We start from the raw sequence: 14,516 nt of genomic DNA, 5'->3' as shown, positions 1-14,516 counted from the left end.
GTTTTATTGGATATCAATGGAAGAAAAATTACCATGTAAGTGCCCCCCACCACATATTTATTTTCATTTATGGCTTCTTTGTACTGTGGAAACCCTAATTTCTCAAGTGAAAGAGATTCTCATTGAAGAGTCAAATGTGCAACCCGGCCCACAAGATGCGATTCGTTTTATGGTGACATCCATGGCCAGTTAATGATCTTTTCAAGCTCTTTAAAACCAGTGGACATGTACCAGAGACGGTATCACTGGAATCGGTATGAAGGCTTCAACTTGAATAATTCTTGGTTTGTGGTTTTGGATTGTAATGCCAAAAGATGTTATGTTTTTTATTTGAGAAATTCTAGATAAGCAACTTCAACTTATGTTGTTTTGTTTTCATGTTCATTAATCACTCGATCACCAAAGTTTTTGCTAGAACCCGTGCTGTTGATGGGGTTTCATGGGGCATGGCTGGGGATAGGAGCATCACAAGGCTCATAACTCATGATTTTTGGTAAGAAATAAGTAAAGCCATTGTCAAAATGGTTCGTAATGCTTTTTCCTTTCTATGCTCATTTCTATCACTGTATATTTGGTCGGCTTTGTAATTGTACAAGTCAATGAGTTATTTATGTTGTTGATGCTCTCTTCATCTTAGATTTTGGTATCACTGATAATATTTGGTGGCAGATGATAGTTCCTATTGCGGTCGAAGATGTTAAGCGAAAGGCCAGGATATTGAGAGCTCTAACGGGCCATGAGAATGTTGTTCAATTTTATAATGCATTTGAAAATAGCGATTACGTCTACATAGTTATGGAGTATGTTTTCTATTTAATCTTTTGAGCTTCTTATTATTCAACCATATACCCATTTGGCAAAACTTCGAATCACCGGAGTCACACAAAGGTTTGTTTGGTTTCCTTAAATTCCTAATAATAAGTAGGCCCCCAGTTCACACACCTTATTGTTGTTTTATGACAGGTGTGTTGTACGTTATGAGTGGAAAAGAAGTGGAAGACAAACATATAGAATTAGTACATAGTAATTCTACAAGGAACAAAATTGCAGCCTACTTGAATTCCATTTATTTAAACGAGGGTTCATCTGAAGCGGCTTATGTAGCTGTAGGCTCAGTTGTTTAGGTAATAATGTTTCTATTATTATATGTTTTATAATAATAATGTACTATAATTTTGCCACGTTTAGAATAAGATTGAATGTATATTTTGACAGGCTTCCGAGAAGTTGCCACAGGAGAATTGAGTTATGCGGTTGCTATTGTTAGACCTCCTGGACGCCATGCGGAGCCGGATGAAGCAATGGGGTTTTGTTTATCTAACAATGTTGTTATTGCTGCCAGTTATCTTTTAAACCAAAGGGTACGCCATATTTTATTCGTTTAAGTATACTATATAGTTTTGTAATGTTATGTATCTATTTTTTTCCAGCTAGAGTTAGGATATTGATTGTCGATTGGGATGTGCATCACGGGAATGGGACCCAAAAGATGTTTTGGAAGGGATCCTCGGGTGTTGTACTTCTCTGTTCATAGGTATATAAGTATGACTCGGTAAAACTCTTTTGCAAATGCTATCCTTCATTTCATATATAATGTGGTTTTTGGGGATTCATAAAGTGTTTCTTCATTTCATATATAAGGTGGTTATGTACTTTCATGTGTTGTTTGAGGGAGCTGACTATTATGGGTATATGCCTGCTCATGTAGGTTCCATTTTGGAACTTTTTATCCAAGTGGAGATGATGGTTCGCATACCATGGTTGGACAAGGCTTGGGTGCAGGGTACAATATTAATGTTCCTTGGGAACATGGGAGGGTTGGTGATGCAAACTACCTTGCAGTTTGGGAACACATACTTATTCCTGTTGCAAGGTCATTCAAACCTGACATGATTCTTATTTCCGGAGGGTTTGATGCAGGTTAATGTTATTGTGTTTTTTATGGTTTCGATGCAAGATACTGTATGCAGGTAATGTTGACACGCATTTTTTATGTTGTTGATGCTCTTTTCATCTTAGATTTTGGTATTTCCAAACCATCTCTCAAAATCTCTCTGAAAATAATGGCTCGAGCAAGATCGACGTGAACCGCCACAAAGGAGACCGTATGATGGACCCAATGGAACCAGTGATGAGGCGAAGAGGATTGCCGCACCGCTTCTATCGCCAGCTAAAGATGTCGCTGCTTCTCACGCCGTTGCTACCATGGGAAGAGGAAAGATAGAAGTAAGCAATATTTTTCATTAGGTATTATACATATTTTTTTTGAAGCATCCACATATCGAAAAGGAAACTCTTCTTTTTTGTCTGATAGCTTCCATCTCCTGCCATGAACATTGTGATTTTATATTCGTCTCCATTCCCTACCCTCAGAGAACTAGAATTGTGAACTTTATATTGAGAAAATCAAATCTGAGCAAATACATAAAATTTTACCTATCAATCAAATTCCATCCCCATCATATGTTTGCTTCCAGCGCGCCAATATGAATATGTATAATTTCCTATTAAAGTTTTCTTCTCCTTATGTAATTTTACATTTGCAGAGATTTAGATGGTATAAAAATTTGTTACTGTTGTTCAATATAAAGGTTGTTACTACATTTCATGAATACATCTGGTATTTGTTTTCTTCTCAATGTTTATATTTATGATGAGTATAAACTTTGTACTCTTGAAGATAAACACTGTATGAAAGTCCATTTTTTGTTCCCGTAGTATGGTCTTCAATTGTCTGTTTTTTGCTGTGTCTAAAGGGTTATGCATTTATATGTTCGTGAACTCGCCCATCCACCCACAACATTGTCTTTGTTTTTTTGTTCTTTGGTTATTTTCCAAGATTGTTTACCAAGTCATCCAAGTGACACATTATTAGTTGTTCTTGCTTTCTTTTGTTGCCCTTTTTTTGGTGATAGTAGCAATATATATGTTTTGTTGATTCTTTTCCTTCTTATTTTCAGTTCTTTCAATTTTGTTTTGCGCAACGCCACATTACAAGGCAAATGATCAAACATCAGCTCATTGCACCTGTTTGAGGTAACTTCCTATTAACTTGCTATATGTTAGTGAGGAACCCTCAAGTCAAGGAAATCCGCTGCATTGCTATGCCGCCGCAGTGGGGAACTCGCCAGCAAGTCCATCTTCCATCTGCTCTTCCTGAGCATGAGTTCTTAAATGATCTTGAGCCGTTGGGGTGGATGCATACCCAACCAAATAAGCTTCCTCAGCTTTCTCCACCGGTATTGGTTCTCATTGTTTTTGTGCTTTCTTTCTTCATTTTAATTTCATCTTCCAATTAGATGTTTGTGATGGTCCAACACATAATCAATTTTTGCTGGACAGTGAAGTTTCTCAGACATGAGACACACCAAGGTACTATGATGGCCGATACTGGACTATGTGGAAGCTCCCCATGTTCGGATGCACTGATGCATCACAAGTCTTGGCTAAGCTTGAAGAGGCCAAGAAGGCTTACCCTCGGTATATTACAACAGAGCAATGGGAAGATCATGAACTTCTTTAGAGATAAGTTTTTGTCGTCGTGCATATTTATTCTTCTTCCCTAAACATTCCTCCCAAGCCATCAAGTACCCATCAGAGAACAGAGATGTAGATTCCCTTTTGGCTTTTGTGAATGCCCTTAGATGAGGGCATTTGCTAGCATTGTCATATAATGTTGATTAGCGACGCAGCTTGGACAGAAAAATTGCAAAGGAAAATGAAGGGGTGCTGTAATGAATTGGCCAGGCAAGATGCCAGAGAATGTATCTTAGTTCGTTTATACATTTTTTGTTTCGGTAGATGAGTCACAAGTGTTAATAGTGAAGTGAAGTAGAGAGAGTTCCTCTGAAAATCTTCAACTGTTTTAGTATGAACTTAACTTCCGCAATTAATTAAATGTAATGGAATCAACGTTTTGCATCTAGATTGTTGGTTATTTCTTCTAAATATAATTGTAAACTGTGATTGCAGCATTGCAATATGCCTCAATGTTTCTTTTTTTATTAGTAAGCCTCTTTTATTTTTGCAATACATCAATCCTACAGTGTCAAGATAAATTTCCGCGTCTTCACAATCACCAATTTGAAGGCAGGACAACGGAAGCTCTTTCTGAGATAGCTTATTGGGGGAAAAAACGCTATTTTCAAAAAGTACAGTCCTGTGAACAATCATCTTCATAGAAAATCCTTGCAATAAAATCGTATAAAATTCATATAACTATATATTTTAGGATAGTATCATTATCTAATAGTCGTACTTTCCATATGTAATTAAAAAGACTTCTAATTACAGTCAAATTACAAAACAAAATGGACTCTTCATCCTATGAAATATATATATACCAAACACTATATGTTTTTTTTTAAACTACTATAATTAAAAAACGCAGGTCATGGAGAATCAAACATACAACAAGAAGATTGTGGAGTACGAAACAAAACACAATGTTTCATTGAAGAGTGCACTTACAGAAATTCTCAAAAAAGAAAAGATTTATGAAGAACCAATTTACAGTTAAATATTTGAGAACTATCAGTACGCAGCGGATGTCGCAATCAATGTGCCTATACTAAGAGAATACCATAAAGATCCAAATTATCCTATCATACAAACATTATCATTTGGAACATATCAAACCAAGAAAGTCGACTCAGAAAATATTGCTGCAGGAAATGCCATACGCTATCTACAACAGATATACAAGTTTGAAGTACTAGATGTGAACTACAACGAACTCTTGACTAGACGTGAAGAGCTCTACGAAGCAAATATTCAAGTAGAAGAACTTCATATGCAAATTAAAGCATTGAAAAAAGATAATGCTTATTTAAAGGGAATAAACGAATACTTGCTTATAGGCTGTCCAAATATGGAAATTGACGACCTAAGAATTCCCGAGTAAATATTCACAACCATTGGAAGATCCAGTGTTATGAAAACAATGTGATTCTTAATATTCATGTTCTTAGTTTACATAGCGAATTTTGTTATTAACATCCTAATAATGTTTATTAATAAATTCCATCTCTTTTGATTACTCCTTTGTTTTGTTTGTAGTTTTACATACACAAGTTACACAACCAGGTATATTAGCTGGAATAGATATTGAAATTAAGCAGAGAATAGCCCATTTCAAATTGAAAGTAAGCAGAGTAGAGGCATAGAGTCGACTTTTATATATTAGAAGGTTACAAGGTCGACTCCTACTTCTTTAGATGTGAAAAATCTTACTTTAGGAGGAGGCATCCCAGCAATATGTAGTGTCTCTGAACTAGGGGGTATAGATGGATTGGATCCCAATGGTTAAATTCATTGGAAGCATGGGACTAGACCAGAAGATCTTTGACATATCCATTATGAGAATGTGGAACGTCCGTTGAAGAATATATCCGGCCGACCCAGGTGAATTGTGTTAAGGTTTCCTTGGTCCACTTGCGTGGTCTGATCCAACCATTCATCATCATGCCATTGCAACACGAGGTATGCTCATTTTGCAGTAATTGATTAGAGATTATATGCTAATGTTACTAACGAATAAACTAATCTCCCATAACTGGCTCTCTTGTTTGCGACGCAGATGTGGAACACAATCAGCCTATTCTGAATTTAAATTGTGCTCTGAGCATACAGGGTGAACTTTTACATAAAAGACACTACTGTTGCAGTGCTGTTGTATGTAGTGCTGTCGCATACATACGCTTGAGTCCCTGACCAATGGCTAGAAGCAAATATGCTTAATTTTTTTTTTAAGATGAGACCATTACATGGCTATAAGGAGTTTTTCTATATTCTGCAGACCAATACTAGAAAAGAAATCTGACCCGAGGTAGCCTGTTAAACCTTGAAGTTTATTGGCATCTTCACGAAAACAGAATCAAATGGATGAGACATGAAAGAGAAACACTACGACTAGCATCATTCATAACTTAGCAGTTTTTTGTTGAATTGCCACCCTATTTTGTTATGTTTTTCACTATTACGACTTGAACATCCTTACATTCGGAATCTAATTTGCTATTAGTCGATTACTATATCCTTTTTGAGGAGCTTTTCGTAGCAGGTACATACTCGACTTCTACTTCAATCCAATAGGCATTGGCAGAACTTATAAATCATCCAAACATGGTGGTAAGTTTCTACTTGACAGATATTTTAATGCTTTGGACTAATTTTAACATTCCTGATGCCGGACTGATCATTAGTTCAGAGACTACGCATCGATGTAATTTAATATCAATCGAGCTCATTTGGCCTTTTCATCGTAATGATAGTTTGTTCAAGATGTTGATCGTCGTCATGAGTCGTTTTGAAAGGATGGGCATCACAGCGGATGCAATTGCCCGTAATGGCGAAAGCTTTGGCATTATCGAAAATGTCACCGGTTTTCTTGGACCCTTAAGAGTAATGCTTTAAACATCATACCATCTTTGTTAGCATCGTAATTATTGATGCTAACTGTCTCTCTGACATTGTTTTGTACTCTACCAGAGTGGTGATAGATTTGTAATGAAGGTAAGGATCTCGGTATCCTCAGCTGCTAGGATATTCTTTGAACATTTAGTTTTCAAGCTACCAAATCAAGAGGTGCTTCAATATATGAACTTTTCCTTACATGTTTGAATGACTTGAAGACACCTGCAGGGATCACTCTGTTTCTTTGTTTCTTTCGCCCATTCGGAAGCTAAGGCAATAGGAATCTTCCTTGACAAAAACTACCGGCCTGTTAAGCATTCCTCCGAGTTACGATCAAAGGTTGTTCAAGATCTTCGTAATGAAGGGCTGATGTGATTCTATATCCGTGGGAGCTATATCTTCATTACTTTACCCCAAGTAAAAACCGTCTTTGTTGAAGTTTTGTGAAATGCCACCGGGCCGACGAGAGACATCGCAGTGTGAAAGGATTAGGTGACATGACAGAAGCCGAGGATGGGGAAGCTGGCAGTAGACTCAAGTCAGCAGCCATTTCCATAGCAGCAGATGCAGCAGAATGGGGAGAAGGAACAACGGAGCCTGTGGACACATAGAGAGGACGAATCTCTTCAGTTGTGTGCGCAAACCAACACACTCTTTGCATGCAGCCCGTACCATCCTTGCAGAGGCGTGTCCTATACTGTGTAGGGTGAAGCCAACACTCAAAAACTCCATGAGCATATTCACATAAATCACCCCTCCTACGCGCTCCCTTCCGGAACTCTGGTCAAGGAACACAACTGTTGTGAAACTTCCTTGGGTCTCTTCTTCTTGCATTTTCACCTGGGTGAACAAAAGGACACTCCGTCCAGTCATGAGAAAGCCCCCCTATCCTCCTATAGACGACCCTAGGTTTAACCCCACATAAAGAGTGGGACAAAGGAGACAATCCATTGAGAGTAAAGACGAAACACGTAATCGAGTCCGAGGAACCGGTGTTCCTAGAATGAGGCCTCAGGATGTTTCTGAGTTAGAGAATGAAGGTTCACAAGACTGGGAACCACGGAGAAAAGGTGGTCATGTTGTATACTCAGGGATCAAGCAATATGGTTACTTCGAACTTGCATTGAAATTACATCAAGATGTGGCAGCGTTCTACAAAAGGAATGGACTTGATAAAAACTATAGAACGGAGAGAAATATCAACACCACGCAGCTCAAGTGGGAATTTAATCTTCTTGGTATGCCAATGGATGTTTGCGACTTTAATCGTCAGAATAAACCGATGCTGAAGGAGCTCCACTTCTTGGTCACTTTAGTGTCTCATACTTTCGTAAACAATACCCGCAACTCCCGATGCAGTCAGGAATTGAATTGGTTTCTAGACAAGTGATTAATATCTTTTAAATCTTTCTTACTATATATTAATAAGCTTTATTGTAAAAATGAAATGACGTTATTGAGGGTCTGCTAGCTCTATGACTGGATTCCCTCTCTGAAGTGGTACTAAACTTTGGTAATAGTTATGCTTAATACGAATTATTTGATGTGCGTTTCTTAATTTGTTATCCTTTTTCAGTTCGAACTATACGTGGCTCAGTAATTTCTATTATGATGTTAGTTGGTTAGGTTCACTCTTAAATAGAAAGTGAAACTGATGATGATTTTCAAGATGAAATGAATCTTAGGAACTCTAAAACTTCTGAAATTGGAGCAAAAGATATTCACAACTGATTTGCCGAACTCAATACTTAACGCCCCAAAACTGTCTAAACGTTGTCTTGCAACACCTATATATTATCCACAAATAACCGATAGGGCTAGAAATGTATACTTGCACCCCATAATTAGCTAGACATTATCTTGCAGCACCTATATCATCGGAGAGGCTTATTTTGTAGTGAAATCTTAACACGAGCAAGCACAAACATGAACATAGCTATTATATAGGATCTAGGAATAGGAATACACACAAATTAAATAACGTTATCTTACTTGCATAGAAATTCAACTCAAATGTCCAAGGATAAATTTAAGAAGTCTTATACAATTAAAACTCTAAAGCTAACTCAGTTCTTACACAATTACAAATCCTATAGTGTCACATATATGCCGAAGTAGTAAACTCCCAAACGCCCTTAGCACCTCCAACAGTTTTAACACCCCAAGCACAGCTGACAATATAAATAATTCCCCCAAACACCTGCAACGTAATCCTAGCACTGATTATATCCTAAGGCTTCCAGTATAATATTTATACTAAAACCATAAAACCCATCAGCAAGAAGGGCACTGGAATCCAACCCAAACGTGAAACAAATCAGTGTCAAAATCGGCAAAGCAACACAACAAGCAATCACTCTCGACATGACAAGGCAATCCACTAGGTCAGTACCAAGAACTCTCAATGTATCAGTCTGCTCCAAAACTTGCATTGTTCCCAATTCCGATGCAAATGCACTTCCTTGCAGTGAATAAGAGCAGCAACTATAAGAAGAGTTAAAGCTTTAGCCAAAGAGAGGAAGAGTTGTTCAGGTTTACGTTATGGATGACTGGTTCATTTTCAATAGCACATGGCGGGTAAGTATTGGTCGCTTAATCAAGCTTGGCAAAAACTGGTTGATGTTACCAAAAGGGTTCTCGATTACTTAATTAATGGATTTTCTGATGGTGCTTTACTTCATCAAGTATTGAAGATAGAAAAAATATATCTTTTGAACTTAGGATCGTGCTAATCATTGCTATGTATGATATCAACCAATCGGGTGGTGGCACGGATGACGATCATCAATTTTGCCACAAGCTTTTGTGTTTCATACTATGCCCGATTCTTTTACTTGATTGAATCGAATAGTTGACAGTCTTTTTGTCGGTTCCGATGTTGGGAACGGTATTCTAGCGACCCAACTTGAACTCTTTGATAGCCAACCTTCACTCTTCACTTTTCTTTTGTAACTGTTTGACAGGTTCTCGATTATCTTCGACTCCATCACCACGATCTGCATCGAAGAAGCTGGCATCTACACTACGTAGCCTTTCTTTTAAAAAGCGTGGAGAACCAGCTCAAGACAATGATGAGCTCCTACAGCAAGATGACCCCTGCCAGGATCTTCAAATGGCATATGTAGTGATATTTGCTTGGAGAACACTACTTAGAGTTTTGAACTCTCTAAATTGGTGAAAAAGCAATCAAGGTTCCTTACTCACGATCTTCGTTTCGTAGAGTTGGAATAAAGATTCGAACTAAACTAAAGCTTAGAACAACTACAAATTGGAATTTACAATAAGGGAACTAAAGAGTAAGGAGTAATTATTAATGCTAGATTTTTCCTTCCTATTAATAAAAACATTAAAATGAAAACATGCACTTAATACCGAAATGGAAATTTGAAAGAGAAATTGGAGAGTTAATCCTCCTCATGTGAACTACCATTAGTGTTGATTTGAAATAGGTTTTGATTATTCCTAAACTCATAGACAAGTCCCTAACGGAAAAATAGATTTGATCCCTAGCATGCATGGCTCACTTAAGAGCTCATACATGCTAGCAAGTGAAACCAAACAATGACTTATCTCTAAGCTCATTGTTTGATTCCTAACTAGACACTACACCAACTATCATTTTGGGATAGGATGTAGTGTTAGTTGTTCATCCTAAAAACCTACCAAACTTACAACCAATGTTTTTCCCTCACATGAGTTGGATTAACTCCCCAAAAGGGAAGTTAGCTCATGATCCTTGGGACAAGGACTTGTGAACTAATAAAAACTCAAAAGAGAAAGAGAGAGAGAGAGAAGAAAATCCACAACCAACTCACTTCTATTATTTCTTAGAAGAACAAGTGTTCCTCCATTAAAACTATTACAAGCTTTTTTCAATAAAATCAAAAACTAAAAACTCCTTTTCACTAAGGAACTAAAATAATGTCATGTGAGGAAAATAAGTCAAGGGGAGTAATTGGAGTGTCCCCACATTTGTCTAATTTCTTCTCCATTTGAGAGAAATCTCATTTCCTCCCACGTGAATTATCAAACCACATTGATTCATTTTTATCTACCACATTAAAACAAAGTGACACCTTGCCTTTTTTTTTTCACTATTAACACCTAATCTAATTTATTACATGCAAGGTGTCAACTTTGCACCAATAATTTGTTATCTTTGTCTTGACATGCTCCATGATTGATGACTCATCCAATCTTGTGGCCCCCGTAGTGGGTCCATATGTAGTCCGATGGCGATCCGGTATTTTGGCGGTTTTACAACTTCCCTTTATCGTAGAGTTCATCATACGATTATGCGAGCAGCTCTCTTGTCGCATTAGAGTCCCGGTTCGAGAGGTAGGAGCTTTGGAAGTTTGATGCTTCAACGTGGATTTGGGAGAATTCATATATCGCCGTTCCTCGTGCTTTATTGCGAGGTTTAACCAATATTTCCATGTTTCTTTGCAAATACACGCAAAAGTATGAAAACATATTTATTTCATGATTATTAAACACATAATGAACCAAATTTATATGTCTCAATGGGGTTTCATAATACACTTTTGGGTGCTTATCACACTACCCCCAAACAACGACACTTTGCTTGTCCTCGAAGCAAAGAAGAGACACTAAAATAGATAAGTGGCAAAAAATGTGTAGTCCTAAACTAATTCTCGTTTAGCGAGTCGATTGCATTGCATTGACCATATGCAACAAGGCCTTAAACCACTAGGAATTCCCTAGTGGGCCGAGTTATAACCTCGTGAGAGAGTTTTCGAAAAAGATACTCACAAACTTTATTTATACTTCTGGCGACTTCGGTGTGAAACTTGTTTCCTAAATTAATCTCGGATATCCATACATCTCCTTAGCGGGGAGCGAGGATTTATTTCTTTGAAACTCAAGTTAATATGTATTCAATAATTAAAACATCTACATATGATTATTCATGCGATGAACTTTTCATTGAAATATACTAGCGGGGTTGTTTACGGATCCTTGGAGAGCATACCTAAATGGGTTCTCCACGGTATGTGTTGAAACACATATTCACTCAAAATTTTTCCACTCGGGTTTTGTTAACTCCGGTTAATGCGGTGGGCACGTTTCCCTTACATCTCAATGACGGTCGGAGGAGCGATGTCGATCAATCACGTCTACTACTTATTATCACACCACCCTACTCCTAATTGAGCTAGAGTCTTTATTAGGTATTGTGGGGCTTAGGTGATAATGTACAAAGAAAATGGAAATGGATAATCAAAATTCTGAGTATGAGAGAATAGGGTCTTCATATATTTATACTAGAGAAATCCTTTTTTCCTTTCCCTTCTTCTAACGAGTTTTTCAACCTTGTTCTTAAGCCTCTGGATACTAAGGATTTTTTTTTTTTTTTTTTTTTTTTTTTTTTTTTTTTTTTTAAGGCTTAAGAACATGATTCTATTTTCCTTTTTTGAAGCAAATAACCGACTTATATTTGGGACAAGTCTTTCTCTTTATTCTTTCCACATTTCATCCTATTTCTCATACTCATCACTTAGGTAGGTTCTTTTATTTGGTTTAATAGATGGGTAAGGAATTTTTTGTGGTGAAAGTGAAAGGTTTGATGAAAGGTTCGATGGAGTGACTAAGCGGTAATATTTGTAACAGTAAGAATTTTTAGCTATGTCGATCCAAAGAAGGCCTAAATTCTACGCTTTAGGGTTGGTGGTGATCAAGTAAGTAGATGCATAATTTCCTCTAATCGGAAAAACTACTCCTCTGTGTCATCACACACAAATCACTCATATCAAGGCTTTTGGTTAGATTCTCACAGGGGTTTATAGTTTAAGTAACTAACCGTTGTTTCGAAAACTTCTTGCTATGTACAATCAATGATACTCGATACATGAATATTCATGAAAAGATGTATAAAACTATTGCGTCGTATTATCTAAAAAATTCTTAAAACAAATCCTAATTAGGATACTAATGTGAGATTTCTAGACAATTTTCATCATTGAAAAGGAAACAAGACTTTGTCACTAAGTACAATTATTAATATGAAAATAAAAACTATATATAGGCTACAAGATGCCTAATTTTTGCTATAGGTTTAAAGCACCCCCAAAACAGAATGATGCTTAGTCCTCGAAGGATCAATAATTAAAGAGAGAAAGTACACGAGAACCGTGAGCAAAATTAGGGCTAGATTCTTTGGAACCGAGAGGTTGGAGATCATAATATATTATTGAGAAAGAACAAGAAAATGTTCAATAGCACACTAAACATAGCACCGCGATATAATAAACCACGACATACTGAAACATGAAAAACAATAGCACACCAAACAAAAGGTTTAGCTAGATATATGTACAATGGCAAACTCAAGTTTACCATCCAAAGGGGCGTGAAGGTGCAAAGTCCTCTTTAAGGAAATGCATTTCCTTAGCATCACGCCAATAGATAATAGTCACGCCAAATTTCGCCCATTCTTTGTCTCCGGATTCCCTCAAATTGGTCTTCATCTTTTTTAGTCCTTTGGGTAACATCGAACATGCCTCGGTATCGGCGGGGATGCTTCCATTGATGAAAACCTTAATGGCGAATGATTACGTTTCTTTGGGCACATGGAATCCACCTTGACCCGATCATGAAAAGTAGGCAAAAGCTGTGGGAAATGTGTCTTCATGATTAAACAAGCGGTGGTAGTAAAAGTATATACTTATCACGAAAAGTCGAGAGCTCGTTTTGGCGAGGAGACAACAACCTAAAATGTTAAATAAAGCATGACCACGAGCTAGTGCATTGAATCTGACGACTCAAGCGACCTCATTGGCGATAAAAAATGCCAATCTCCCATAATGTTTAGAGTACAAATAACATGGCGATCCCCATGTTCATGGTCATGCTTGCTAATGGAATGGTGATGTTAGCCATGGCACATGGCCATCTCCTTCTCGTTTGATCTCAAGACCATCACCATAAGAGTCGCGAAATGCTTGCCACTGAAAAAGAAACGGTAAAATTATGATAGATGTAATGCCAAGATCACGGCGGGTTAAGTGATATGGAAGGTCCAAAGTTAGAGCAAGTTGTTGTTGTTGAAAAGATATGAGGTGTGTCACCAACTTCGGATTGTGAATCCGTCTAAGTAGAAACCATGCGCATGGTTGAATCTTTGGTGTGTCATCCATATTAGCATAAAAGTATGCAGCCAAACTAGGAGAATAAGTTTGGTCGGGTTGAAGAATTAGGGAAGACCACCCAATGTTTGTGATGTAATCATGGAAGAGATGGCCATAGGCATTGGAATCCATCATAGATTGAAAAGGATTGCTTTCGGGAATGATTTTGGGAGGGACCATGGATGATGAAGATGCTTGTGTTTGATGAAGATGCCATAGTGGATGAAGTAATAAACTAGATATGGCAACTGGATGGAAAAATGAGTATGTAAGAAAATAGACCCTCACAGCACATGTTAAAATTATATTAGTCACAATGGAAATGATGACAATCCTACTAAGCATTTCATACAAAATAAAACAAAAGATAAGATAAAATACATAGTATGACGGAAAAAGCGTAATAACATATATGATTATATACTTATTGACTTAGTAATATCATGGATTCTGATATTGATCTAGGAGATGCATATTTTGCACCCGGGCTTTGTTTAGGTCATCTATTTGTTGGCGAGTTGCATCTGAATGTCCCCTTGTCGAGAGAGTACAGTTTTGATTTTCCATTAGGAGAGCATGATTTTGCAAGAATTGAGAATGATTTTCCAAGATCTCCTCTGTTCAACATCATCGTTGCTTGGCGATCTTGGAAATCTGAAGAGTTGTGATGATGATATTACGACGAGCGTGTAGTTCCCTCAAACCCATGAAGAAGTTTAATGCCTTCCATGGGATTAATAATATTGACATGGCATTTTCATCAAATAAATTGTCGAATTTGAGCTTGAGGTGTTACGCTCATCTATCGAGCATCGGGGTCCAAAACCAACGGAGTAGTCTGTTTGAAGTACCTTTATATATGCTCTTTGAAGGGGTGTCTCTTGGAGATATTATTGGATAACCCAACGCATCATAATCTGCGTAACCAAAGTGGGTAGAAGCTGGCGACCTTCT

The 14,516-nt window shown here is 37.4% G+C and overlaps 1 pseudogene; it reads left to right on the top strand.

The window, feature by feature from the left end:
* Positions 1-977: 977 nt before the first annotated feature.
* LOC147487841 (histone deacetylase 5-like) lies at positions 978-2,023 on the top strand (annotated as a pseudogene).
* The last annotated feature ends 12,493 nt before the right edge of the window (positions 2,024-14,516 follow it).

Source organism: Coptis chinensis, chromosome 7 (assembly GCF_015680905.1).
Source record: "Coptis chinensis isolate HL-2020 chromosome 7, ASM1568090v1, whole genome shotgun sequence".
NCBI classification, from domain to species: Eukaryota; Viridiplantae; Streptophyta; class Magnoliopsida; order Ranunculales; family Ranunculaceae; genus Coptis; species Coptis chinensis.
Note: the sequence above shows the minus strand (reverse complement) of the source record. Positions and strands in the feature narration are given on the sequence as shown.